Raw genomic sequence first — 24,073 nt, 5'->3', positions numbered from 1 at the left:
AATCGCAAACTAGGAATGGTAAAGAATCGCTATTTATTCCTTAAAGTTCGCTATTTAGGAAATGCAAAAAACTTTGATGATACATATGGCGGCTCATCTCTAACAAGATAAGAAGCATAGGGATAGATTTATGATGACTGGCGCATCACCAGGGATGTGTTAGTCATTCTGTGCCGCTGTTCCGTCACCTATGGTGTGCTGCATTTACAATGCGGCGCATCATGGGGCAAAAACAGCACAGATGCGTGACGTATCTGTGCCGTAAAGGTGGCGCATTGCTGGAGTTGTATCGCAAGTGTGATGAAGCTCCAGCAAGGCTCAGGGGTGTCCCTGTCGCAGGGTTTCTGTTCTCACACAGAACTGTGGACAGAGGATTGGAACCTCGGCGAATTAGGGTGCCCCAAAACTCACCTTAGTAATCAAAAACCCCTTAGCAAGCTAGGTACAGTGTCACATTGGATATAACAAACTCTCAATGTTTAGACAATCCAGAATATGAACTTATAGTATCTCAGGATACGTGGAACTCATGAACAGTCGGTCGTTATATATTTCTTAGAAACCAGAACATGGAGTTAAGAAGAACACTTGTGTATTTGAAATGTTTATTTACTAATGCCGTCTTCTCAGGCGTAGTATCTTAGATAATAGAAGTACACATATTATCAGTAGCAAAATTACCAGCATAGTTACTAGTACATAAAAAGCGAATGGTGACAGTATGTTAACATGCTGTAAATGAATAAGAGTTAGCAACACTTATAAGCAGCCGCGGGCCGTGGAGGGAGTTACGGTGGGGCAGGGAGGCGGGGAGGGGGAGGGGCAGGGTGGAGAGGGCTCCACCCTGCCCCTCCCCCTCCCCGCCTCCCTGCCTCACCGTAACTCCCTCCACGGCCCGCGGCTGCTTATATCTGACCCTCCCTAATACACATATTATATTATTTGCTAAGAAGGTCTCTTTGTGTTGGTTTAGGGCGTGCCCATACTTTAGTGTCTTAGATTTGAAGGAATCACATCAGCATACACCAGCTCTCTCTTCATGTGAACCGCATCAAGTGTTGTGTATGTGAGTTCGGCAAAGCAATATAAAACCCGCCTCATGCCCAGAATTGGCAGAAGCTGCACTTATGTTATGAGTATGAAGTCGTGGAGATCAGACCTCATAACAATTCTGTATCGTGTTGTTCTTGAAACTTCAGCAGTCGCTGTACAGATATAGTTTAACAAGCAAAGCAGATAGTAGAGCAATAACATATTATTCTCATGTAAACCACGATGAACTACTAGGTTGAAAGCTAAAGCAACAACTAAGTGTCGTGTGCAGAAGTTGCAAAAAAGGAAAAATGGCGTTTAAACCGGTAATGAGCCCATGCTAACTTAACACGGTGTAAAGATATCCAGGATCTAGATGACACTTCCCCATGATCCGGAAACGAACTGAATAAGATAATAGAAGTGGCATCTCATGAGAGCAGATTGCAACTTTATATGTGGACGGTCCGCAAGGTAAAACATTAAAAACTAGGAAAATTTAATGCTAAAGAAAAATAAAACAGCCAACTACTTTATCGAGGCTTAAGCCAATAGGCAAGCTAAATAATAAAAACTTGACAAATAAGTCAATGAATTGTCAATGAAATGCTAGTACTCAGCATATCAAACATGAAAAAGGTCAATGACATAACTGTGTATGCAAAATAAGCTGCAACAGCCTCCAATAGGAAGTCACCGTCTTCATCCGAAAAGAGTTCAGCCATCCAATTTAAAAGCGGAAAAGAACATACGTGCTCTCCCAGCACCGGATCCTCTATCACCATCAGAGGACAGCTCGGTGGGTTTTCAAGAAAGCTCTGTTCCAAGAAAGACTGTGTTGCCGCCAGTAAATTCCAGGGACCAATTAGTCCATGCATCAATGCCACAGCCATAATCCTTTCGCCAGGACAAACCAACTCGTGAGTAATGATAGGAGTCATCAGCTGATTAAAGTCGACGTCAGGAGAAACCGGTCCGCAGAGACACAAATCAATGGCCCAATCGAAATCACAGGTCAGGCAGTGAAATACAGGCTGGACACAGGTGAAGTAGGAGAATCGAAAAGATAATCCATATGCCGTGCTTAATATCGCCAACGGCATTGTGCCATAATATTCAAGCATGCGATTGCGGAACAGCGTCAGCAGCTGCAGGGCGGGAGCTTGCACAGGAGGGACATCCATATTTAAAAATGTAAAAAAGCACAAGAGCGTCCGCTGGTAATGCAAGTAAAAATGGGAATCCACCAAGCACAGTGGAAAAAATAGAATGAAAGAAAGCAGGGATGACTCCAAAGATTTTCTCAAATGAAGTTACGAGACCACTGGTAACAACTTTAAAAAAGTGCACCAGGCCCTTTGTGGAGGACGCGTTAAAGATAGTCCGAACCATCTTGCTGAAATGGAAAGGCAAATCTGTATTTAAAAGGGTCTGCACCTCTGTACGGGTGTTCGCTATGTGAAGCACGAAAGTTTCACGGGCCGAACTCAAGGCCACCTCTCTCTGAGACAAAAGAGCTCTTATTCTTGCCATGCCGTTGAAATCTGTTCCCAAGGTTGGTATTTGTGGCCAGATTGAAAACTCCCTATGTTCATGTGTGGGAGGAAATAGAACATTTCTGCAGCAAATAACCCGTTCACTTACTGTTACGATAAAAGGAATACTTTTAATTAACCCAGAACAATCTTCATTATTGAGCATCAAATAACTACCATTTTCCAACAACTTGAACGTGGGGATGATAGCAGGAACTGGCGTGCCTTGCAACACGCAAGCCATATTTGGTCGGTGTTTGTTGCATGAACCGTGTAACTGTATGTGCCTACACATTAGTGAATGATCTGGCGTCTCAGTGCATTCCTCTCCATTCAGATAAACTTCTTGATCATCTTTGAAACATCTGTATGTGTATGGAAGCGACCAGACCTCATGAAGAAAACCACTACCTAAAGGTGCATAACGACCTATTGGTATATATTTCATACAATTTGAAAACTTATATAAAGCAAAAGGCAGCGTTATTAAACCGTGGATAAGGCACGTTGCCAAAGCAGCCAACCTTTTGGATTTATACTGGAAATGTTAAAGGAAGAATTATGGAGTAGGGCCTGTAAATCTTTAATGGACAACCGAGTAAAATTACTCCAACCATCATATTCCTCTAACTCCGGGATAGTAGGGGTGTTTAATTTTTTAGAAGTAGCCAATCCAAAGCATTTGGTCTGGGAAATTGTTTCATTCACAAACAACATATGATTTGGGATGAGATATGCACGGTGCAAAGCCTCAGTGCCTTTTACCTGCCAGGTTCGTGAACCCCAAACTGATGTAGATCCTGGATATCTTTACACTGTGTTAAGTTAGCATGGGCTCATTATTGGTTTAAACGCTATTTTTCCTTTTTTGCAACTTCTGCACACAACACTTAGTTGTTGCTTTAGCTTTCACCCTACCTGCGTCAAGATCTATGCCTGCTTCAAGCAGGCGCAGGGTTTTGATGCAGCTTTGTCCTATCTGATTGTAAATGCGGCAGACTGTGGGTGGTAGAGCAGCGGTGCACGTTAACTGGTGCATCTCTGGGGATGTGCTAGTTAATATAAATCTGCCCCTTTCCATACATACTGAGCATGTCATGAATGATGTAATATGTGACATCATCAGCAGTGGATTACGGGTAATAGTATCTCTAGTTTACTCCCCTATAGCTGTCTTTCTTTTAACATGACTGTCTGTTTCCTTTCCGTATACTTACTGTTTTTTTGGTTCGCTTCCGGTTCGCGTACCGGCGAGCGAACTGGGAAGCGAACTAAGAGAAATAGAGGTTGGCACAGTTCCAAATATTGTACCAATTTTTTAATACCGGGGAGGTAGTTCTGAAAAGAACTTTTTTTTAATTGTTTTTGTTGTTTTATATTTTTTTAATTATTTTTCTGATCATTTTTTTACTTTTTTGAATTTTTCTGAACAGTTTTATATTTTTTTTGTTTTTTTTTTGGAGGGGGCAATGAAAACGATTCATTGTAAAGGGCTCAACAGGAGCAACAAAAAAAAAAAAGAATTTATTGTTTGGGGCGTTTCGGACAAACATGAGCATGATTGTCAATAGCTCTGTTGATCAGAGTGATGCTACTTTCTCCGTAGCAAATGAATCCACTGCAATGTACGCAGACTTGTTTTACTTCACGAAATCTCGTTTGTATATTTGGCACCATCTCCCTGCCCTCTGGTCCCGTTACTTCCGGTACAACAGATCTTCTGGCCATAATAGGGAGATTATCTAGGTCGTTACGAAACTGTGCAGCACTGTAGTTGTTAGGATGCCACCTAGTCATATGGCGATGCATTGTGTAGTTTCCGAAACTGTATTTTTTGTCGGTCCCTCTGGACAGTCTATCTTGACATATAAGGCAAGTTACGTATCTTGCATTTACTTTTTTCTGACCTTTGGGAATTTTAAAAAATTGCCAAATTAAGTTTTCTTTCCGGTGAGACGTCCTGGGCTCCTCAGGCAAAAAGTGCCTCTCTTCGTGCTCTTCGTCCTGTTCCTCTTCTTCCTCTTCTTGCTGAATTATAACTTGAGCAGGTGGTCCACTCTTCCTTGGATGTGGTGGAGGTGGTGGGGAAGCACCAGCTGAAGCTACTAAAGAAGCCATTGCTCACTGGTAACAAAGGGTCTTTCTCTCACAATGATGAAAGTCAGAGTGAGGAAAGAAGGAGGGATTTTCATCATTTGGGAAAAACAATAGTTCTCAACCAATGAAAAGTGTTCATTTTAGATTATATGACCTAGTCTTACATCATTAGGAAACCAAAAGTGAAATGAACCAATGAAAAGTGTTATTACCAAGTCACATGACCTGCTGTGTTTACGTTACGCGCTTTGCAGGGCCTCACGATTTGCTTCCAGAAACCTGCGCTTTGCGCCTCGCTTCGCGTACCAGTTCGTTAACGTAGCACGTCATATGACGTATCACGCGACAACGCGAAACGTCATGTGGACGGGAGGCGTCACGATGTTGTTTTCTAACGCGGCAGTTGCGGTAAAGAAACGTTTACCGGCTCGCGGTCTATTTCGCGGCATCAAGGTCAGCTAACAGGAAGTTTCCCGATTCGCGAAGCGGGAACGAAGAAAAAAAAATATATAAAAAAAAAAATTATTAATAAACATATAAAATATATTTTTGGATTTAAAGAAGAATACATTTTACAGCTACAGATATTAGCTGTTAAAAAACCAATGAAATTCACTGAAAAAACCATAGGTTATAGACCATATATAGTTAGGAATTAGCATTTAGAAAACCTTATTTTACTCACACAAAACCATTGAAATTCCATATATAGTTAGTTGCACTAACTATATATTGAGCACCCGCAATCCACTGCTGATGATGTCACATATTACATCATTCATGACATGGTCAGTGACATCACTGATGACATCACTGATGACATCTCAAATGACATCACTGATGGTATCACTGATGACATCTCAAATGACATCACTGATGATATCTCATTTGACATCAATGGTCACATCAATGATGATATCATTAATGTGACAATACAATGCATCTCCTCACACTTTAATATAACCTCTGTTACACCCAGTGTTAAATACAGAGTATAATTTTTGAAACCATTGACACGCCAATACTAGTTACTACATACGCACTCACTGATTCCTACGTCTACACACACATTCACTCATTCACCCATACAATCATTCATACATACAATCACTCATCTTTACAACACTATCATATGCACTCATACACCTATACAGACACTCACACTCTGCCACTCATCCATGGAGTTACTCACACACCTAGTCAGTCCTGTAAAGAATCAATCACACGTCCATTTTCTAATCTACACAGTTAAACATAGAGCACCTTACATTTTCAAACATATACTAACACATACTTACTCTCTTATAGAATCACTGATACAAGTACACATTGATCTGCACAGAGTCACACACCTCCCAGCCAGCCATACACACACTCAGTCTCCCATACAAATACTTGTGCAACCAATCAATAACCCATATAGCTACTTATATAGCTACTGATCAACACATGCAGCAGCTTGCACAACAACAGACATACTGATGCACACTTTCAGACAGTTTAGTCACTAACCCGTGCATTTAGTAAGACGCATTTAATCACTCACTCATACAGTCAATCACGCACCTACTAAAACCTTCATTCAGACACTTATACATCCACTCATTCTTCAATATGTAAAACATATTTAAACTTTACAGAAACACATAATCACTGGATGTTGTCATCAGTGATGTCATTTGAGATGTCATCAGTGATGTCATCAGTGATGTCACTGACCATGTCATGAATGATGTAATATGTGACATCATCAGCAGTGGATTGCGGGTGCGCAATATATAGTTAGTGCAACTAACTATATATGGAATTTCAATGGTTTTGTGTGAGTAAAATAAGGTTTTCTAAATGCTAATTCCTAACTATATATGGTCTATAACCTATGGTTTTTTCAGAGAATATATATATATATATATATATATATATATATATATATATATATATATATATATATATATATATATATATATATATATATATATATTACCTACTGGCGGTCGCCAGTAGGTATATATAGTTAGGATTTTTTCCCTATGGGATTTTTGAAAATTCTATGTCTAATAACTTTGGCGTTTGTGGACGGAATTGGCTGAAATTTTCAGGAAAATGGAACATTTTGTTTCTGAGCAGCCCCTGAAAATTTGGGGGGGGTTCGTCAGGGGGGGGCTGAGAAAAAAGGGGGGTCCCAAAACGTGTTTTTCCAATGTTAATTTCCATAGGGCGGTTGGCCTCACTTTTAGCCCGAACGGCTGAATGGATTTGCACGAAACTTGGCAAAATTGTAGGGACTGTTAGCCCGATGTGCCTTTGCTAGGTCTCAATATATGTGCTCCAGTGGATTTTGAGAAATTAACGTTCAAAAAAAGATATATATCTGTAAGCGCGCTCTGGGCAGCGCTCCGGTTCGCGTACTTTCCGCGTAACGGAACTTCGCGAAGCGAAGCTGATTGGCTCTCCGGTGTCTGTCAACATTCTAAACAGTCCGGAGCGGCCGCCATCTTGTCTCTCGGTAGGATCGAGAGACAAGAGGAGGTCAAAACAAAGGGGGAAATGACCATAAGGGGGCATAGTAGTTCTTCCCTGACCCCCTAGGTTTGATGTGGAGGCTTTAAAAGGGCCCCGCAGGGCAAAAAAAAAAAACATTTTTTTTTTTTTTGCGTGGGGAGCGCCCGGTTCGCGAACCGGGAAGCGTACTGGGGAGCGTACTATAAGGAAAAAAGAATGATAGACTTTTCAAATACTGTATGTTAATTGATTGTTGGTTTTGTTGATTATTTTTTAATTTCTTTATTTTTTAAGCAATTATTTGTGTTTCAAAATTTAATAACATTTCTAACATTTCACTGTCTGAAATGTCGTCATTTTCCATGAACATAGTTTGTAATCTCTGAGGGTGTAAAATGTCCTCATTTTGAAGGAGGTCATCTACTGCTTGCACACATTGCAGTAGTTCTTGGTCCCAAGTTTCATCCATAAATTCTATATAATTTGGATCAATTAATTCTTGGCTGCTCTCTTGCAGGACAATTTGAAATGAAACTTTCTGTTCGCCTTCCATGTTGCCTGAAATTTGGATAAAAAAATATATATATTAGTAGAGATAGGGCACTGTTGGGATTAATTTTAGATAGGCAGTTTTTATCAGTGAATTTATCTTTGGGCAGTGTATAGTATCAGAGTGGAAGTAGGAATATAAAAAAGTGTATGTGATTTAACGTAAGTAATTTCATAATTATACAAGAGAAACATAACTCCATCCATAACTATAACAGAGAAGTCTATCTAAATCTATAACTACTACAGAGGGATAGTATATAACTATCAGAATAAGTTTACCATATTAACTGATAATGCACAATATACTTCAGTTTTTAAAATAACAACTTACCTTTACAAAGAAGTTGAAGTGATTAGTGAAAATCCAATTGAAATGTACACCAGGAAGTAGTAGTCAAAATGGCTGTGTTTCCTTCTCTTCCTTTATATATATTCAGGTATATAACCAATCAAATGTCAGGTAATAAAAGTAGAAAATGAAAGTAACATTTTCATTGGTTGTCAATTCCAACACTTCAGATGTGTTTTGAGAAGTAATTTACCTCACGGTATTTAGAGAGGTCTACAGGCTAAATGGCTAAATGGAATTTCAATCAAATTTGTGAAAATGATAGGGATTGGTATGTAGTATGAGCTAATCTATATTTGGTGAGAGTGTCTCCAGTCTTTTTTCTGTAAATTACTTTCCCACCTTTTTTGATGGTGCGCTTCCCGGGGAGCGCCCCGGTACGCGAACTGGCGAGCGCCCCGGTACGCGAACCTTAAGCGTTACGGGAGTCCACCATTTTGTGTTTCGGTCGACTTAAGATACAAGATGGAGGGCAAATAATGTTCAGAATGGGTAGAAGGGGACACGGTAGACTTATCTTGACCCCCTAGGTTTTCTGAGGGTGGCTGAGGAGGCTTACATGTGCGAAAAAAACATTTTTTTTAAAAATTTCGCGAGGTTAGCTTCCGGTTCGCGTACCGGGTAGCGCCCCGGGGAGCGTACTTTGTTGAAAATTAGTGAAAAAAGTTAGAGAAAAATAATAATTGTGAGTGATCAGATGTAGGGTAGCTCTGAGAAGAGCTTTTGGGTTTATGGTACATTTAGGTACTTATAAGTAGGTACCAATGCACAGTCTTAAATTCAGAATGAAAATTCTGTTGCCCTCATCTGAGAAGTGAACTCCATCTCCTCTGTAGATATCTTGCATGTAGTAACGCAAGTTATTGTTGTACACGGAGCCCATTCCATGGTCTCTCATGTAAGCTGAAACAGATTTGTTTACATGCTTCCTCGACTTCTCAATTTGTGGACAAAATTGGTTTGACCACCTCCATTTCTGTCTTTGGCATATATTTGAATATACCAAGGCAGTCTGAGGAAAAAGTGCCATTAATTGCTCAAAGGTGTCCTTTAAAAGCATTTCCAGACCTACCCCAGTCAAAGTGCCCAAATCATTACCTCCACAGTGCACAATTAACAGGTCAGGTTTTGGCAAATGCATAAAGGTTTTCACCAATGGTATCAATTGGTGACATTTTAATCCTCTGTGGCCAAACCACTTAATTTCCACATCTTGTAAATTGAGGTTAGGTAAATTTCTGTTCTCAGCATACCTCTGAGCCCAATAGATGTAACTATGTCCAACAATCCAGACAGAAAACATGGTGAGAGAAGGTTCTCCTGCAGTCAGATGAAGTGTGGCAATGAAATGGCAGTTGAAAAAATAAGAGTTTAAAATGAAAAAACCTGTGGAGTTTCTGTGTTAATGAAGCAGTAACAGTGATTGGTGGATTTTGATTGCTGAAAACAGAAAGTTAGGGTGCATGGATGAGTTCTTTGAAAGATGTATTTTGAGTGGTCAAGAAAAAATCATTAAATGAAAGAATGCACTGGATATGCAGGTGCACTGAGATTTCAGAGTTCAATTGCAACATTGTTGTATGAACTTGCAAACACCAGAGGTCTTCCAAGAGGTGGTTGCTATGCAAAAAAAGCAGAGAGGGCAGAGGGGGGAAGGGTTTTGATTTGAAAAAAAGTGAGGGAAGAGTTTTGATTGGGTGACATGAGAGATATGTGTGAAGAATTACAGCATTTCTGTGCTTTTGATAGCTGCAGACTCTGGAGTGCATACCTTTTGCTCTGCTGAAGACAAATTGGTGTGTTTCTGAGACTGTTTTGAAACTCAAAGTATTTGCTAAGGTGAGAAAAGATTTCTTTAATTTAGATAGAGAATAGTGTGCTTTAAGGAGAAAATTATGAAGAAAGTTGTGTTTTTCAAATGTTGCTTTGTCTCAAGTGTTTTACAAATAGATTTTGTTTCTTTGAGAAATTGTAATTGGAGAAAATGTGAAGTATTAGTACTGACAGGGTTTTTTTGTGCATAGGAGCTGTGGAGTGTTTTCAAATTATGACTTGAAAATCGTTTTTGAGGAAAAGGAATGGTTTTAAAATATATGACAAGGACATAATGGTGTATGCTTCTTTATAAGGCAATTGAGTGTCTCTGATGTTATTTTTCCCATTTTAATGTAAGACCTTTCCCTGTGGAGCAAATTGCTTGTAAATATGCTCCCACCTGTGCATGGCAAATTTAGATTTTGAATGTTTGCGTTACATAGCCATGTTAAAAGTGACCCAAACATGCTGCAAAGGCAATCAAAAAACGCTTTCATGTGTCTTAAGGACATTTTAAGTCATTTCCCCATGTGGAGTGTTTTCAAATTATGATTTGAAAATCGTTTTTGGGGAAAAGGAATGGTTTTAAAATTTATGACAAGGACATAATGGTGTATGCTTCTTTATAAGGCAATTGAGTGTCTCTGATGTTATTTTTCCCATTTTAATGTAAGACCTTTCCCTGTGGAGCAAATTGATTGTAAATATGCTCCCACCTGTGCATGGCAAATTTAGATTTTGAATGTTTGTGTTACATAGCCATGTTAAAAGTGACCCAAACATGCTGCAAAGGCAATCAAAAAACGCTTTCATGTGTCTTAAGGACATTTTAAGTCATTTCCCCATGTGGAGTGTTTTCAAATTATGATTTGAAAATCGTTTTTGGGGAAAAGGAATGGTTTTAAAATTTATGACAAGGACATAATGGTGTATGCTTCTTTATAAGGCATTTCAGTGTCTCTGATGTTATTTTTCCCATATTAAATTAAAAGACCTTTCCCCGTGGAGCAAATTCCTTGTAAATATGCTCCCACCTGTGCATGGTAAATTTAGATTTTGACTGTTTGAGTTACATAGCCATGTTAAAAGTGACCCAAAAAAGTTGCAAAGGCTTTAAAAAAACACTTTCATGTGTCTTAAGGACATTTTAAGTCATTTCCCCGTGGGCAGTGTTTTCAAATTATGACTTGAAAATCGTTTTTGAGGTAAAGGAATGTTTTTAAAATTTATGTGCGCCATATGCCCCCAAATTTCTTTTTCAGGGGTGCAGCAGGGTGTTCTTGAGACACCCCTGCACCTTTGGGAAAATTCCTAATTTGCGATGAGCTAATTGCTAATCGCAAATTGCACCTTCATTCCTATGGGCCTCCTGGCCCATGGAAATGAATGGGTAATTTGCAATTAGCAATTTGCTCAACGCAAATTAGGAATGGTAAAGAATCGCTATTTATTCCTTAAAATTCGCTATTTAGGAAATGCAAAATAGTTTGATGATACATATGGCGGTTCATCTCTAACAAGATAAGAAGCTTAGGGATACATTTATGATGACTGGCGCAATGAAGTGGACATCACTTACTTCATTGGTAGACCTTTACATGTATTATCTCCTCTGTATTCTTCATCAAGCGTAACTTTGATCTGCAATCCTGAGTAGGCCTCACCTTAAACAAACCTCTGGATAGGCCACACCTTATCGTCATCCTGAATTAATCATTTAAAATGCTAGGGACAGATTTATGATAGGTGTATGCCTCTTTTGCGCCACTGTGCGTCACTTTTGTGATGCAGCGGCGGTGCAAAAGATTTGCTATGAGGCGACAAAATTACAAATTGATGCATTTAGGCAGATGTGTCATGGTGTAAAAAACACCGTGCCACATGAAACCGATGCAGCAGTGATGCAAAAGATGCACCATGTTGCAAGACAGGGCTCACTTGGGGCCATATGTATCAAGCTAATTAGCATTCGCAAAGGCCGAAATTCTGTGAATTTCGGCCTTTGCGAATGCTAATTAGACAAATGGTATGTATCAAACAAGTTTGATGCAAAATAAGGAATAGCAAAATTTGCTATTCCTTATTTTGCGATTGCACTGAAGGATTTGCAAATTTTGCGATTTCTTAAATGCAATGTATCAAACAAAAAATATGCAAAAAATGCCATTAAGGATTTGCAAATTACCACCAACTTCTAGTCGGTGGTAATTTGCGAATTCTTTTCAAAAAGCTTTTTTTCCAAAAAACAAAAGGTGCCATATGACGCCCATACATGCCCTTAGGGCATGTATGTGCGCCATATGCCCCCAAATTTCTTTTTCAGGGGTGCAGCAGGGTGTTCTTGAGACACCCCTGCACCCTTGGAAAAATTCCTAATTTGCGATGAGCTAATTGCTAATCGCAAATTGCACCTTCATTCCTATGGGCCTCCTGGCCCATGGAAATGAATGGGTAATTTGCAATTAGCAATTTGCTCATCGCAAATTAGGAATGGTAAAGAATCGCTATTTATTCCTTAAAATTCGCTATTTAGGAAATGCAAAATAGTTTAATGATACATATGGCGGTTCATCTCTAACAAGATAAGAAGCTTAGGGATACATTTATGATGACTGGCGCAATGAAGTGGACATGACTTACTTCATTGGTAGGCCTTTACATGTATTATCTCCTCTGTATTCTTCATCAAGCGTAACTTTGATCTGTAATCCTGAGTAGGCCTCACCTTAAACAAACCTCTGGATAGGCCACACCTTATCGTCATCCTGAATTAATCATTTAAAATGCTAGGGACAGATTTATGATAGGTGTATGCCTCTTTTGCGCCACTGTGCGTCACTTTTGTGATGCAGCGGCGGTGCAAAAGATTTGCTATGAGGCGACAAAATTACAAATTGATGCATTTAGGCAGATGTGTCATGCTGTAAAAAAACCGTGCCACATGAAACCGATGCAGCAGTGATGCAAAAGATGCACCACGTTGCAAGACAGGCCTCACTTGGGGCCATATGTATCAAGCTAATTAGCATTCGCAAAGGCCGAAATTCTGCGAATTTCGGCCTTTGCGAATGCTAATTAGACAAATGGTATGTATCAAACAAGTTTGATGCAAAATAAGGAATAGCAAAATTTGCTATTCCTTATTTTGCGATTGCACTGAAGGATTTGCAAATTTTGCGATTTCTTAAATGCAATGTATCAAACAAAAAATATGCAAAAAATGCCATTAAGGATTTGCAAATTACCACCAACTTCTAGTTGGTGGTAATTTGCGAATTCTTTTCAAAAAGCTTTTTTTCCAAAAAACAAAAGGTGCCATATGACGCCCATACATGCCCTTAGGGCATGTATGTGCGCCATATGCCCCCAAATTTCTTTTTCAGGGGTGCAGCAGGGTGTTCTTGAGACACCCCTGCACCCTTGGAAAAAATCCTAATTTGCGATGAGCTAATTGCTAATCGCAAATTGCACCTTCATTCCCATGGGCCTCCTGGCCCATGGAAATGAATGGGTAATTTGCAATTAGCAATTTGCTCATCGCAAATTAGGAATGGTAAAGAATCGCTATTTATTCCTTAAAATTCGCTATTTAGGAAATGCAAAATAGTTTGATGATACATATGGCGGTTCATCTCTAACAAGATAAGAAGCTTAGGGATACATTTATGATGACTGGCGCAATGAAGTGGACATCACTTACTTCATTGGTAGGCCTTTACATGTATTATCTCCTCTGTATTCTTCATCAAGCGTAACTTTGATCTGCAATCCTGAGTAGGTCTCACCTTAAACAAACCTCTGGATAGGCCACACCTTATCGTCATCCTGAATTAATCATTTAAAATGCTAGGGACAGATTTATGATAGGTGTATGCCTCTTTTGCGCCACTGTGCGTCACTTTTGTGATGCAGCGGCGGTGCAAAAGATTTGCTATGAGGCGACAAAATTACAAATTGATGCATTTAGGCAGATGTGTCATGGTGTAAAAAAACCGTGCCACATGAAACCGATGCAGCAGTGATGCAAAAGATGCACCATGTTGCATGACAGGCCTCACTTGGGGCCATATGTATCAAGCTAATTAGCATTCGCAAAGGCCAAAATTCTGCGAATTTCGGCCTTTGCGAATGCTAATTAGACAAATGGTATGTATCAAACAAGTTTGATGCAAAATAAGGAATAGCAAAATTTGCTATTCCTTATTTTGCGATTGCACTTAAGGATTTGCAAATTTTGCAATTCCTTAAATGCAATGTATCAAACAAAAAATATGCAAAAAATGCCATTAAGGATTTGCAAATTACCACCAACTTCTAGTTGGTGGTAATTTGCGAATTCTTTTCAAAAAGCTTTTTTTCCAAAAAACAAAAGGTGCCATATGACGCCCATACATGCCCTTAGGGCATGTATGTGCGTCATATGCCCCCAAATTTCTTTTTCAGGGGTGCAGCAGGGTGTTCTTGAGACACCCCTGCACCCTTGGAAAAATTCCTAATTTGCGATGAGCTAATTGCTAATCGCAAATTGCACCTTCATTCCTATGGGCCTCCTGGCCCATGGAAATGAATGGGTAATTTGCAATTAGCAATTTGCTCATCGCAAATTAGGAATGGTAAAGAATCGCTATTTATTCCTTAAAATTCGCTATTTAGGAAATGCAAAATAGTTTGATGATACATATGGCAGTTCATCTCTAACAAGATAAGAAGCTTAGGGATAGATTTATGATGACTGGCGCATCACCAGGGATGTGCCAGTCATCCTGTGCCGCTGTTACGCCACCCATGGTGTGCTGCATTTACAATGCGGCGCACCATGGGGCAAAAACGGCACAGATGCGTGACGCATCTGTGCCGTAAAGGTGGCGCATTGCTGGAGTTGTATCGCAAGTGCGATGCAGCTCCAGCAAGGCTCAGGGGTGCCCCATCTCCACAATGCTGCGTAAAGACCTATGCCTGCTTCAAGCAGGCGCAGGGTTTTGACGCAGCTTTGTCCTATCTGATTGTAAATGCGGCACACCATGGGTGGCAGAGCAGCGGTGCACGTTAACTGGTGCATCCCTGGGGATGTGCCAGTTAACATAAATCTGCCCCTTTACATTTAAGTATGTGCAGGGGACACAGAGTCGGTGAGGCTTATCCAAGGTTAAGAAGAGATGAGTCCTGTTCACTGAAAAATTGGACATAGGCTTCACCTCCTCAGCATCGCTGGACATGGCTAAATAATAGGTGCAAAATGTTACTCTTGTTAAACAATTTTACTATTATAATCTCTGAGATTTGTCTCTTACTCTGCAACATCTCATTGTTGTTATCTTTCTTTAAAGATAAAGACAACATCAACATGAGCGACAATCAGCAATCAGTTGATTTCGACCTCATCATTGAACTCGTAATTGAAACATCAGTGGATGTTGATCCCTTGGATGATTTAAATCCTGAGGATGAAGAAGAACGTGATGAGGATGCAGATTTGTCAGAATTGTATGACATAGGATGGGAAGCTGACGTGCTTGAGCCCATGGAACTATAAACATTTATTTTAAAAATTTATAATAAATAAAAAGTAAAAATGTAAACCGTTTAATTTAAAAATAAAGACACCTTCAAAAACAGGTTATGTGTAGTGTCTTCAATAAAATATTAAAATATGCTCATAAAATTAGATCAGATTCACATATAAAACAGCACAGGTAAAATAAATATAAATTCCAATTCTTTTCTGCTATTTCTGTATTCTAAATTTGCCAAGCACTAAAAAATCTTCTATGTAAAAATGTCAAGTAGTGTTTTAAGTTTTTGATTACTGTTATTGATTTACTGTTGGGTAATAGTGGTTAATAACATTTTTTAATATATTTTACCACAGATTCAACTGCAGATCATTTCAAGATTTCAGCATGCCAACCAAAGAAAGACTGAGAAAGGCTGCAAAACGTCAAAGACAGCAGGTCAATGAAAAAAAGCAGCAGTCCTCTAACAAAAAGATTTGTCAAGTCACCAAGAAAGCACCGGGTAAGAGTACAAAAACATTCATAAGAAATATCTGTAGTAAAAAAAATATTACTACAGAAAATGTTTCAGTCCAGAAAAAGAGAAGCAATTCAAACGGAAAGGAAAGGCCAATGAAAAATGTTACTGCTAGAGCAAGAGATAACTCTGTGCATGATAGTAGAAGGAAACAACAGTTATGGGACATTCGTAAACGAATGTTCCGCAACAGGATAATTGGCAATTTGTTAAAAAATATTAAGAAAGGTCAACAGAAAGTGGTTTTTTATAAGAGAAAAAAAAAGTTGAGAAAGTTATTGATCAGGCATTTGAAATTAAACTTAAGTTATTTATTTTGATAATCAATAGAATTAGGAAGCTAAACAAGGCAATTTATGATTTCTAAAGAAATAGTAGATGGAAGAGAATAGTTAATCGTAGTAATTTTTGTGAAGTTTTTTCTGGAGAATGGATGCATAGTTCAAGCTGTGAGGCATTTTTTAATGAGGAGAGTTATTTCCAGGATAATGATTTGGTGCATGCAGTTGACACCAGTGGTCGAGCTTGTGAAGTGAAAGATGGTTGTCCAGTTGAAAAAGAAAAACTTGTGACAACAGAGGCAGAAGAGGTGTTAGGTAATGAGGTTTTAGGAAGACGTCCTAAGGGTCCTGTGTATACCTGGAAGTGTAGTAGTATTTGCAGTGTGCGACAGGATTCCATCAATTTGCTTTGTGATTTTGTACGGTCATTTAATAAGAAAAGTTTGAAGCAGAAAATGAAGTTGTTGCAAGAATTAGATCCTTGCAGAGTGAGAGAAGTGACAGGTTTGCATGGTCATTCACTGGCTTGTCTTTCCAGGAGAGTATGCCAGAGTGTTTTTCATCATTTCAGGATGCTAGCAGTGCATCATAATAAAGTGAGGAAATTAGTTAGAATGTTGTATTATGCTAAGAGTCCAGCAATTATGCTTAAACAATTATGCGCTGCTCTTTTGCATGGTTCTGAAATAGATGTGAAGAATATATGTAAAGAAATTGAGTTTTGTTACTTTGGAAGTAAAGAGGAGAATGTTGAAATTGACCAAGAAGAAGCGGGTAATGTGGAAGATAGTGTACAGGTTTCCAGTACAGATAATTTCCAGAGGGAAATTGCGACGTTTCAGGTGAAATCAAGTGAGAGGCCAAATTTCACTTGTGTGTGTTGTCGACGCACTTATTATAAGAATCAGACTAAGTTAGTGGATTTATATGCAAAAAGTGAAAGGGAAAATAATAGTGAATGGAAGGATTTCACAACATACTTGATGGTAGAAAATTGTTTTGATTTGGGATTGGATCAACGTGTGTGTACTTATTGTTGTAACAAATGAAATCAAAACCAGATGCCTGCTAGAGCAGTTCATAATAATCTGGAATTGGTTGAGATTCCTTCTGAATTGAAGGATTTAAATACTTATGAATCTATTTTGATTCAAAGTATCCATCCCTTTCAGGCTATTGTAAGAATGGAGCCAAAGACAGGGAAATTGCCTCCATCAGATTTACAGAGAGGATTAAAGGGAAGAGTTGTTTATTTGCCTCTAGATTTGAAGAAAAACATTAACACAATTGGAGTAGAAAAAGTGGAAGAGGAACCTCTGGTTATCTTAGTTAATGGGGTTCCGACAAAGAATAAGAAAATATGGCAAGATTTAGTGGATGTTAGGAAAGTTAAAAAGGCAACATTGTATTTGAAAAAAAATAATAAATACTATAAGAATGTATATGTTGCAGAAGAGGAAGTAAGTGAGGAAGAGGATAGCGATTTGTGTGCTGGTCAAATTGAGAAAGTAGAACCCTCTACTAGTGAAGAAATATATGAACATTATAGTGTTCAACCTTTGCATTCCAAGGAAGTCATGGGGAATGCTATTGAGTTGTTTCAAATGAAACAAGCCAAAGGGAGTCCCATTAGTGTTTGGGAGGAAAGTTTGGAAGCTCGGTGTTTCCCACAGCTTTTTCCAACAGGTCAGGGAGGAAGATATGATGAGCGACCTCATCAAATTCCTGCTTCTGAATACCGGACTTTGCGATTGTATGCAGGAGATGCTAGGTTTCGACAATGCATTCCCTATTTGTTTCATCTCCTGTTTGAAAGCGATCTGTCTGGACTGTCATATGCAGTGAACCACATCTTGAAAAGTGGTATACACATGCAAAACATCTCGGCAAGTGACTTTATGGATAAAGTCAATGTCCAAGACAGTATTTTGGATTCTCACCTGATTAATCTCATGGCGTGTCAGCGTGGTACTAATGAGTACTGGTACCGTCGTCATGGTGATTTAAAATGTATGCTGAGGAACTTAGGAACTCCCACATGGTTCCTCACTCTGAGCTGTGCCGAGTATGGCTGGGAAGACTTACTTGAATTTCTACGAGAGGCAAATGGAAAAATCGAAAACATCGAATTCAAGACACCCGGAGAACTGTGCTCTTTGGATCCAGTCAATGTATGTAGGTACTTCAATCATAGATTTGAAGCTATGATGTCTTTCATCATGAATAAGAAGAATCCACCTCTTGGAGAGGTGTTGGATTTCTTCTGGAGAAAGGAGTACCAAGCAAGAGGTGCTCCTCATATACATATGTTGCTGTGGATCAAGGATGCACCTAAATTTGGAACGGATCAAGAAGACTCAGTGATGAGTTTCATACAACAGTATTCTACGTGTGCTGTTCCAAACGCAAAGGAGAAGAAAAGCCTAAGAGAAAAAGTTCTACGTTTCCAAAGCCATCGATGTGGAAAGTACTGTCGTCGTAAATTCCGAAACAAGGACAAGTTCTACACCAAATGTCGTTTCGGCTTTCCACGACCGGTGATTTCTAAAGGAAGAGTAAACAGTTTGATGTCTTCGCTGCGACATAATGTGATGAAGAAATCACCTAAAAACACATACAATTTGAAGAGGAACGAAGAGTCTAAGTACATCAACGACTACAACCCGGTGATGTTGTCCATGTGGAATGCTAACATGGATATACAGTTTGTGGCTGATAACTGTATGGCTGTGGCTCGGTATGTGACATCTTACATCACCAAAAAAGAGAAGACAGAATTGAAGGATATGTGGGAGGACATTTCCCATGAAAAGAGCCTCAGCAAGAAGTTGTACAGTTTCAGTCTGAAGATGTTGTCGCATCGAGAAATCGGAGCTTACGAATGTTCTGACCGGTTGTCTTCAGCAAGTCTCTATGCCAAGTCCAGGAGTATCGTTTGGGCGAGTCTTGGTCTTGCTGCAACGCGTAATCGAGTTCTCAAACCTGTGCGGGAAATTGAGTATGTGGCGGAAAAGGAGCCAAACAGTACCGACATTTTGAAGACCAACATGTTGGATACATATTATCCAAATCGAAGCAGTCACCTCGAGAATGTTTGTCTGTATGAGGTTCTTCAAAATTACATATTCAAGAGGAACATCAAAGAAGATACTGAGAAAGGAGTGTATGCTGTAATAGGAAGTGAGGGATGTCTGGTCAAGCAAAAAAAATGCCACTTGGTAAACCATCGAAAATTGAGTGGCGAATCTCCTGAAAAAAAGGAGTTTTTCTATTTAGCACTTTTGCAACTTTTCAAGCCTTGGCGTGCAGAAGAGGAACTGCTTGGAGATTTCCTCTGTTACGAAGACTCTTTCAATGCTGCCAAGGAGACCATAGAATGTCCTGCTTTTCCCAAATATGTAGAAATGTTGAATGCGGAAATTGAGCAGGAAGCAACGATTGCAGCCGAGATTGCCAGAGACAGTTCTCAGGACAGTCTGTTTCCTGCTTCATTAAGTCAGGATCCACTAGGAGGACCTGTTATCGAAAATGAAGCTGCCACTGCTATGAATGAAGTGGAAAGAGCCATGGCACATGCTCAGGAGGATGCGGTTAACTTAGAAGAGTTGGAAAGACAACTCAACGTTGAGCAGAGGAAAATATATGACAAAGTTACCATGCAAATTGATCATGGATTAAGTCATGACAAGAAAGAGTGCTCATGTACGTCGTTGAAGCCTGTCCGACTGTACGTGAGTGGAGAAGCGGGAACTGGAAAAAGTTTCCTTATTAAAGCAATTTCATGTTATTTGCAGGAAAGGACAGAGTCATCGCTGTCTTGTGTTGTCACCGCTCCAACTGGACTGGCAGCACATAACATTAAAGGGATTACTTTACATCGTTTACTGATGCTGCCAGTGGAGCATGACAACAAATTACAATATCACAAGCTATCTGGAGATGCTTGTTGTGAAGTTTCAAGAATCTTGAGGAAAATGAAACTTCTTATCATTGACGAAGTAAGCATGGTTTCCAATGTCATGCTTGCCTTTGTGCATTTGAGAATGCAAGAAGTTCTCAAAACAGAGTATGATGTGTTATTTGGTGGCAAACACATCATTGTTTTCGGAGATCTTCTGCAGCTGACACCAGTGAAAGGGCAACCTGTGTTCAAAATGCTCACGCATGAAGATACCAGGAAGTGCCTAGGGAGCATTGGCAACGTCAATATATGGTTAAACTTCAATTATGCTGAACTGCATGAAAATATGCGTCAGGCGAAGGATGAAGTTTACAAGACTATTCTAAAAGATGTTAGAATTGGAAAAGTGACCGAGCATGGGAAAGAAGCTTTACATGCACGATTACTGTCAAATTTATATCCAGAACAAGATGTTGTGCCTGAGAATATTTTTCAGAAAATTACTGAGAAGAAATCTGGAATATGTTTGATGCCAACTCTTGCAGAATGTGCCAAATTCAACAACAAAATGTTGCATTTAGAAAAGCAAGAGATTGTGAAACTGGAAGCTATTGACAGAGTAGAGCATATGGGATCAACAATTATTTTGTCTGAGAATTTGAAAACAAAATTGGATTCATTAGAGAAGACTATATCTAAAACTGCAGGTTTTGAAAAGACGCTGAATGTGTGCTTGAACTGCCGTATAATTTTCAGAAGGAATTTACATGTTGAAAGAGGTCTGGTAAATGGATCAATGGGTAATGTTGTTGATTTTGTAAAATACAGAAATAGAGATGGAATTGAATTTTTAAAAATTAAATTTGATGGCATTGAGGAAGTACAGCTAATTGGTCGTTGTTCTGCTAGATTTTTGCTTGTAAAAGACTTATATGTTTGCCGTAAGCAGTTTCCTGTTTGCTTGGCATATGCGGTGACAATCCATAAATCGCAAGGTTTAAGTGTAGACAGTGCATTGGTGAATATTGGCAGTTCTGTGTTCAAGGAGGGTATGGCATATGTGGCATTGTCACGAGTTAGAACTTTATCGGGATTGTACTTGATTGAGTGTGATGTCACAAACATTTGTGCGGATCTAGATTGTGTTAAGGAATACAATAGGTTAAGAAGAGAGTATAGTATGCGCCACATTTGCCTCAATATCCTTTGTTTGAGAAACGTGTGGTAGGCCGGAAACGAAGAAATGTGACCAATACTGGGCAGGTTGTAGCAAAAAGACGAAAAGTCGATGAACCTGAAATTATAAGCAGAAACAAAAAGGATTCTGTTGAAGATGTTGTTGGTTTTCAATTTGAAAACAGTTCTGGTGTCAACTGCTATGCTAATGTAGTGGTTAATGTTTTGTTTTCTCTAGAAAATGTAAAAGAAGAGATTGTGGTCAATTCTGATCAAAGATTTTGCAGTTTGTTAAATTCTGTGTTAGAGAAATGTAGCACTGATAGAACAAAAATAGAAAGTGTGTCTGAAATTCGAAATCTGTTAGACAGATGTTCAGGCCAAACACAATTCTCTCAAAATATTCAGCAGGATTGTCAGGAGTTTTTAATGTATATGCTTGATGTATTGCATGCTGAAGGTGTAGATGTAGATCACCTGTTTGGGCTTTCTTATCAATGGCAGCATGACTACGAGAACTGTAGGGTATCAAGTACTACTAGTGTAGACTCAGAAAGATTTATATATTTAACTTTGCCAGACAGTAAATCAGTCTCTTTTAATAAACTAGTAAAAGCAGCTGATCACAACATGGAGTGTAGCCAATGTAAATCTGAAATGATGTCCACATTATTTATACGAACATATGGCCAGTATGTTATTTTAATGTTCCAATGATGTAGGCCTGATGGAACAAAATTGACAACTTTAATTAACATTTTTGTGGCTTCACAGTTGTCAATATCAGGAAGGACTTTTGTAACTGCAGCAATTATATATCATGACGGTCCTTCAATAACATCAGGACATTACACAGCTTATTTAAAGTCTAGAAATGGCTGGTCATTCTGCAATGATTCTGTTTTAATTTTCAAAAAAAAATTGCCGTATGACCTTAAAAACTCTTACCTGGTGTTTTTAAAACCAAAATTTTAGGGAAAGAATCTCGGGATGTGCTCTGAGGAATTTCAAGAACTTCTAATGGCTCCTACACGATTTGGCCTTGAGGATAAGTGTAGTACAGAGACATAACTTCTTACCATAACACTGGACGTCATGGAGAAATAACTGCACTTTGAATTAATTCAGAAAAACTGTTTCTTTTTATAAGCAAATTGAAGCAGCCAATCAAAACATGAAGTAGAGGGAATGTAAGTCTGCAATGCTGTCTACTGTTTTACATTGCTTTGTGATTAAAAGTGATGTAGAGAATTAAATAATTGTAGTAGTCATAGAGATAGTGTAAGTCTGCTTCATAGTAAGCAGTATCAGTGTCATAGGAAATGTAGAACATGACTGAGCAAGAAGGGGAAGATATTAGTAATCCAGGATTGTGAAAATGATCTTCAACATTTTAATTCTGAAAGTTGCGGAAATACAACATGACGGGATTGGCTTACAAGAATTCCAAGAGTTATAAATGGCTCTGACACGATTTGGCCTTGTGGAAACGTGTGGTAGAGAGCGAGAAGTCATTTATTGTATGTAACATATTTTTCAAAACTATGGAGGTTTTCTTTCAGAAAGTGGCGGGCTGAAAGTAATAACAGCACAACAGAGTGTAAGCTGTTCATAGGACATCCTTCGACGTCATGGAAAGTAAGTTAACTTTAAGGAGTTCTGAATTCTGATTTGTTATGTTGTATGGGTTTTTTAAACACAATCATTTTGATTGTGTTTTTTTTCCCCCGTTGTTATATGATGAATACCTTCAAGTCACTGTTTTTAGTGAAATTTGATACATTCTGAGAACAGCAAAAATAAACCATTTAACATGTATAATTAATTCTGTACTGTTTGCATTTATGACGTACATGTAGAACTGTGTAGGAGGCATGGAGAAGGTGAGGCTTCTGTAAGTGTCAAAGTTGTTGCATACAGTGCTCATATTCTACGTAGTCTTTCATATGATAGACTACATTTCCACAATGAGATACCTAAGCAAAGGAAACACAGGTGATATGATTGTGGAATGAGCAAAAAAAATTGCACGTTTTTTAATTATATTACCTGTGTTTCCTAACATTACACATCACATTGTGTAGATGAGGTTTAGGCCTGTTCCTGGAGACAGAGGAGGTCTGACATTTGTTCAAGAGTGCAGTGGACATGACTCACTTCGTTGGTAGGCCTGCACATGTATTATCTCCTCTGTACTCTTCAACAAGCCTAAATTTCATCTGCAACCCTGAGTAGGCCTCACCTCAAACAAACCTCTGCATAGGCCACACCTTATCGGCATCCTGAACCAATCATTTAAAATGTTAGGGTCAGATTTATGATGGCTGTGCGCCTCTTTTGCTCCGCTGTGGGTCACTTTTGTGTAAAAGATGCACCATGTTGCAAGATAGGTTTCAGTTCATCTCCAGCAAGATACCATCAGTTTAAAATGTATATAATTAGCACTGTGTAGGGGGCATGCAGAAGCTGAAGCTTTTCTAAGTGTCAAAATTGTTGTATACACTGCTCAACTTCTGTGTACTGTTTGATATGCTAGACTCCATCTGCACTATGAGATACCTAAGCAAAGGCAACACAGGTGATGTGATTGTGAAATGAGGAAAATAAACTCCACATTTTTCAATTACATCACCTGTGTTTCCTAATTTTACGAATGACATTGTGCAGATGAAGTTTAGGTCTGTCCACGGACACAGAAGAGGTCTGGCCTTTGTTCAAGAGTGAAGTGGACATGACTTACTTCATTAGTAGGCCTTCACATGTATTATCTCCTCTGTATTTTTCAACAAATGTAAATTTGATC

Source organism: Lissotriton helveticus, chromosome 8 (assembly GCF_964261635.1).
Source record: "Lissotriton helveticus chromosome 8, aLisHel1.1, whole genome shotgun sequence".
Lineage (NCBI taxonomy): Eukaryota > Metazoa > Chordata > Amphibia > Caudata > Salamandridae > Lissotriton > Lissotriton helveticus.
The sequence above is the reverse complement of the archived record's forward strand: the minus strand, read 5'-3'. Positions refer to the sequence as shown.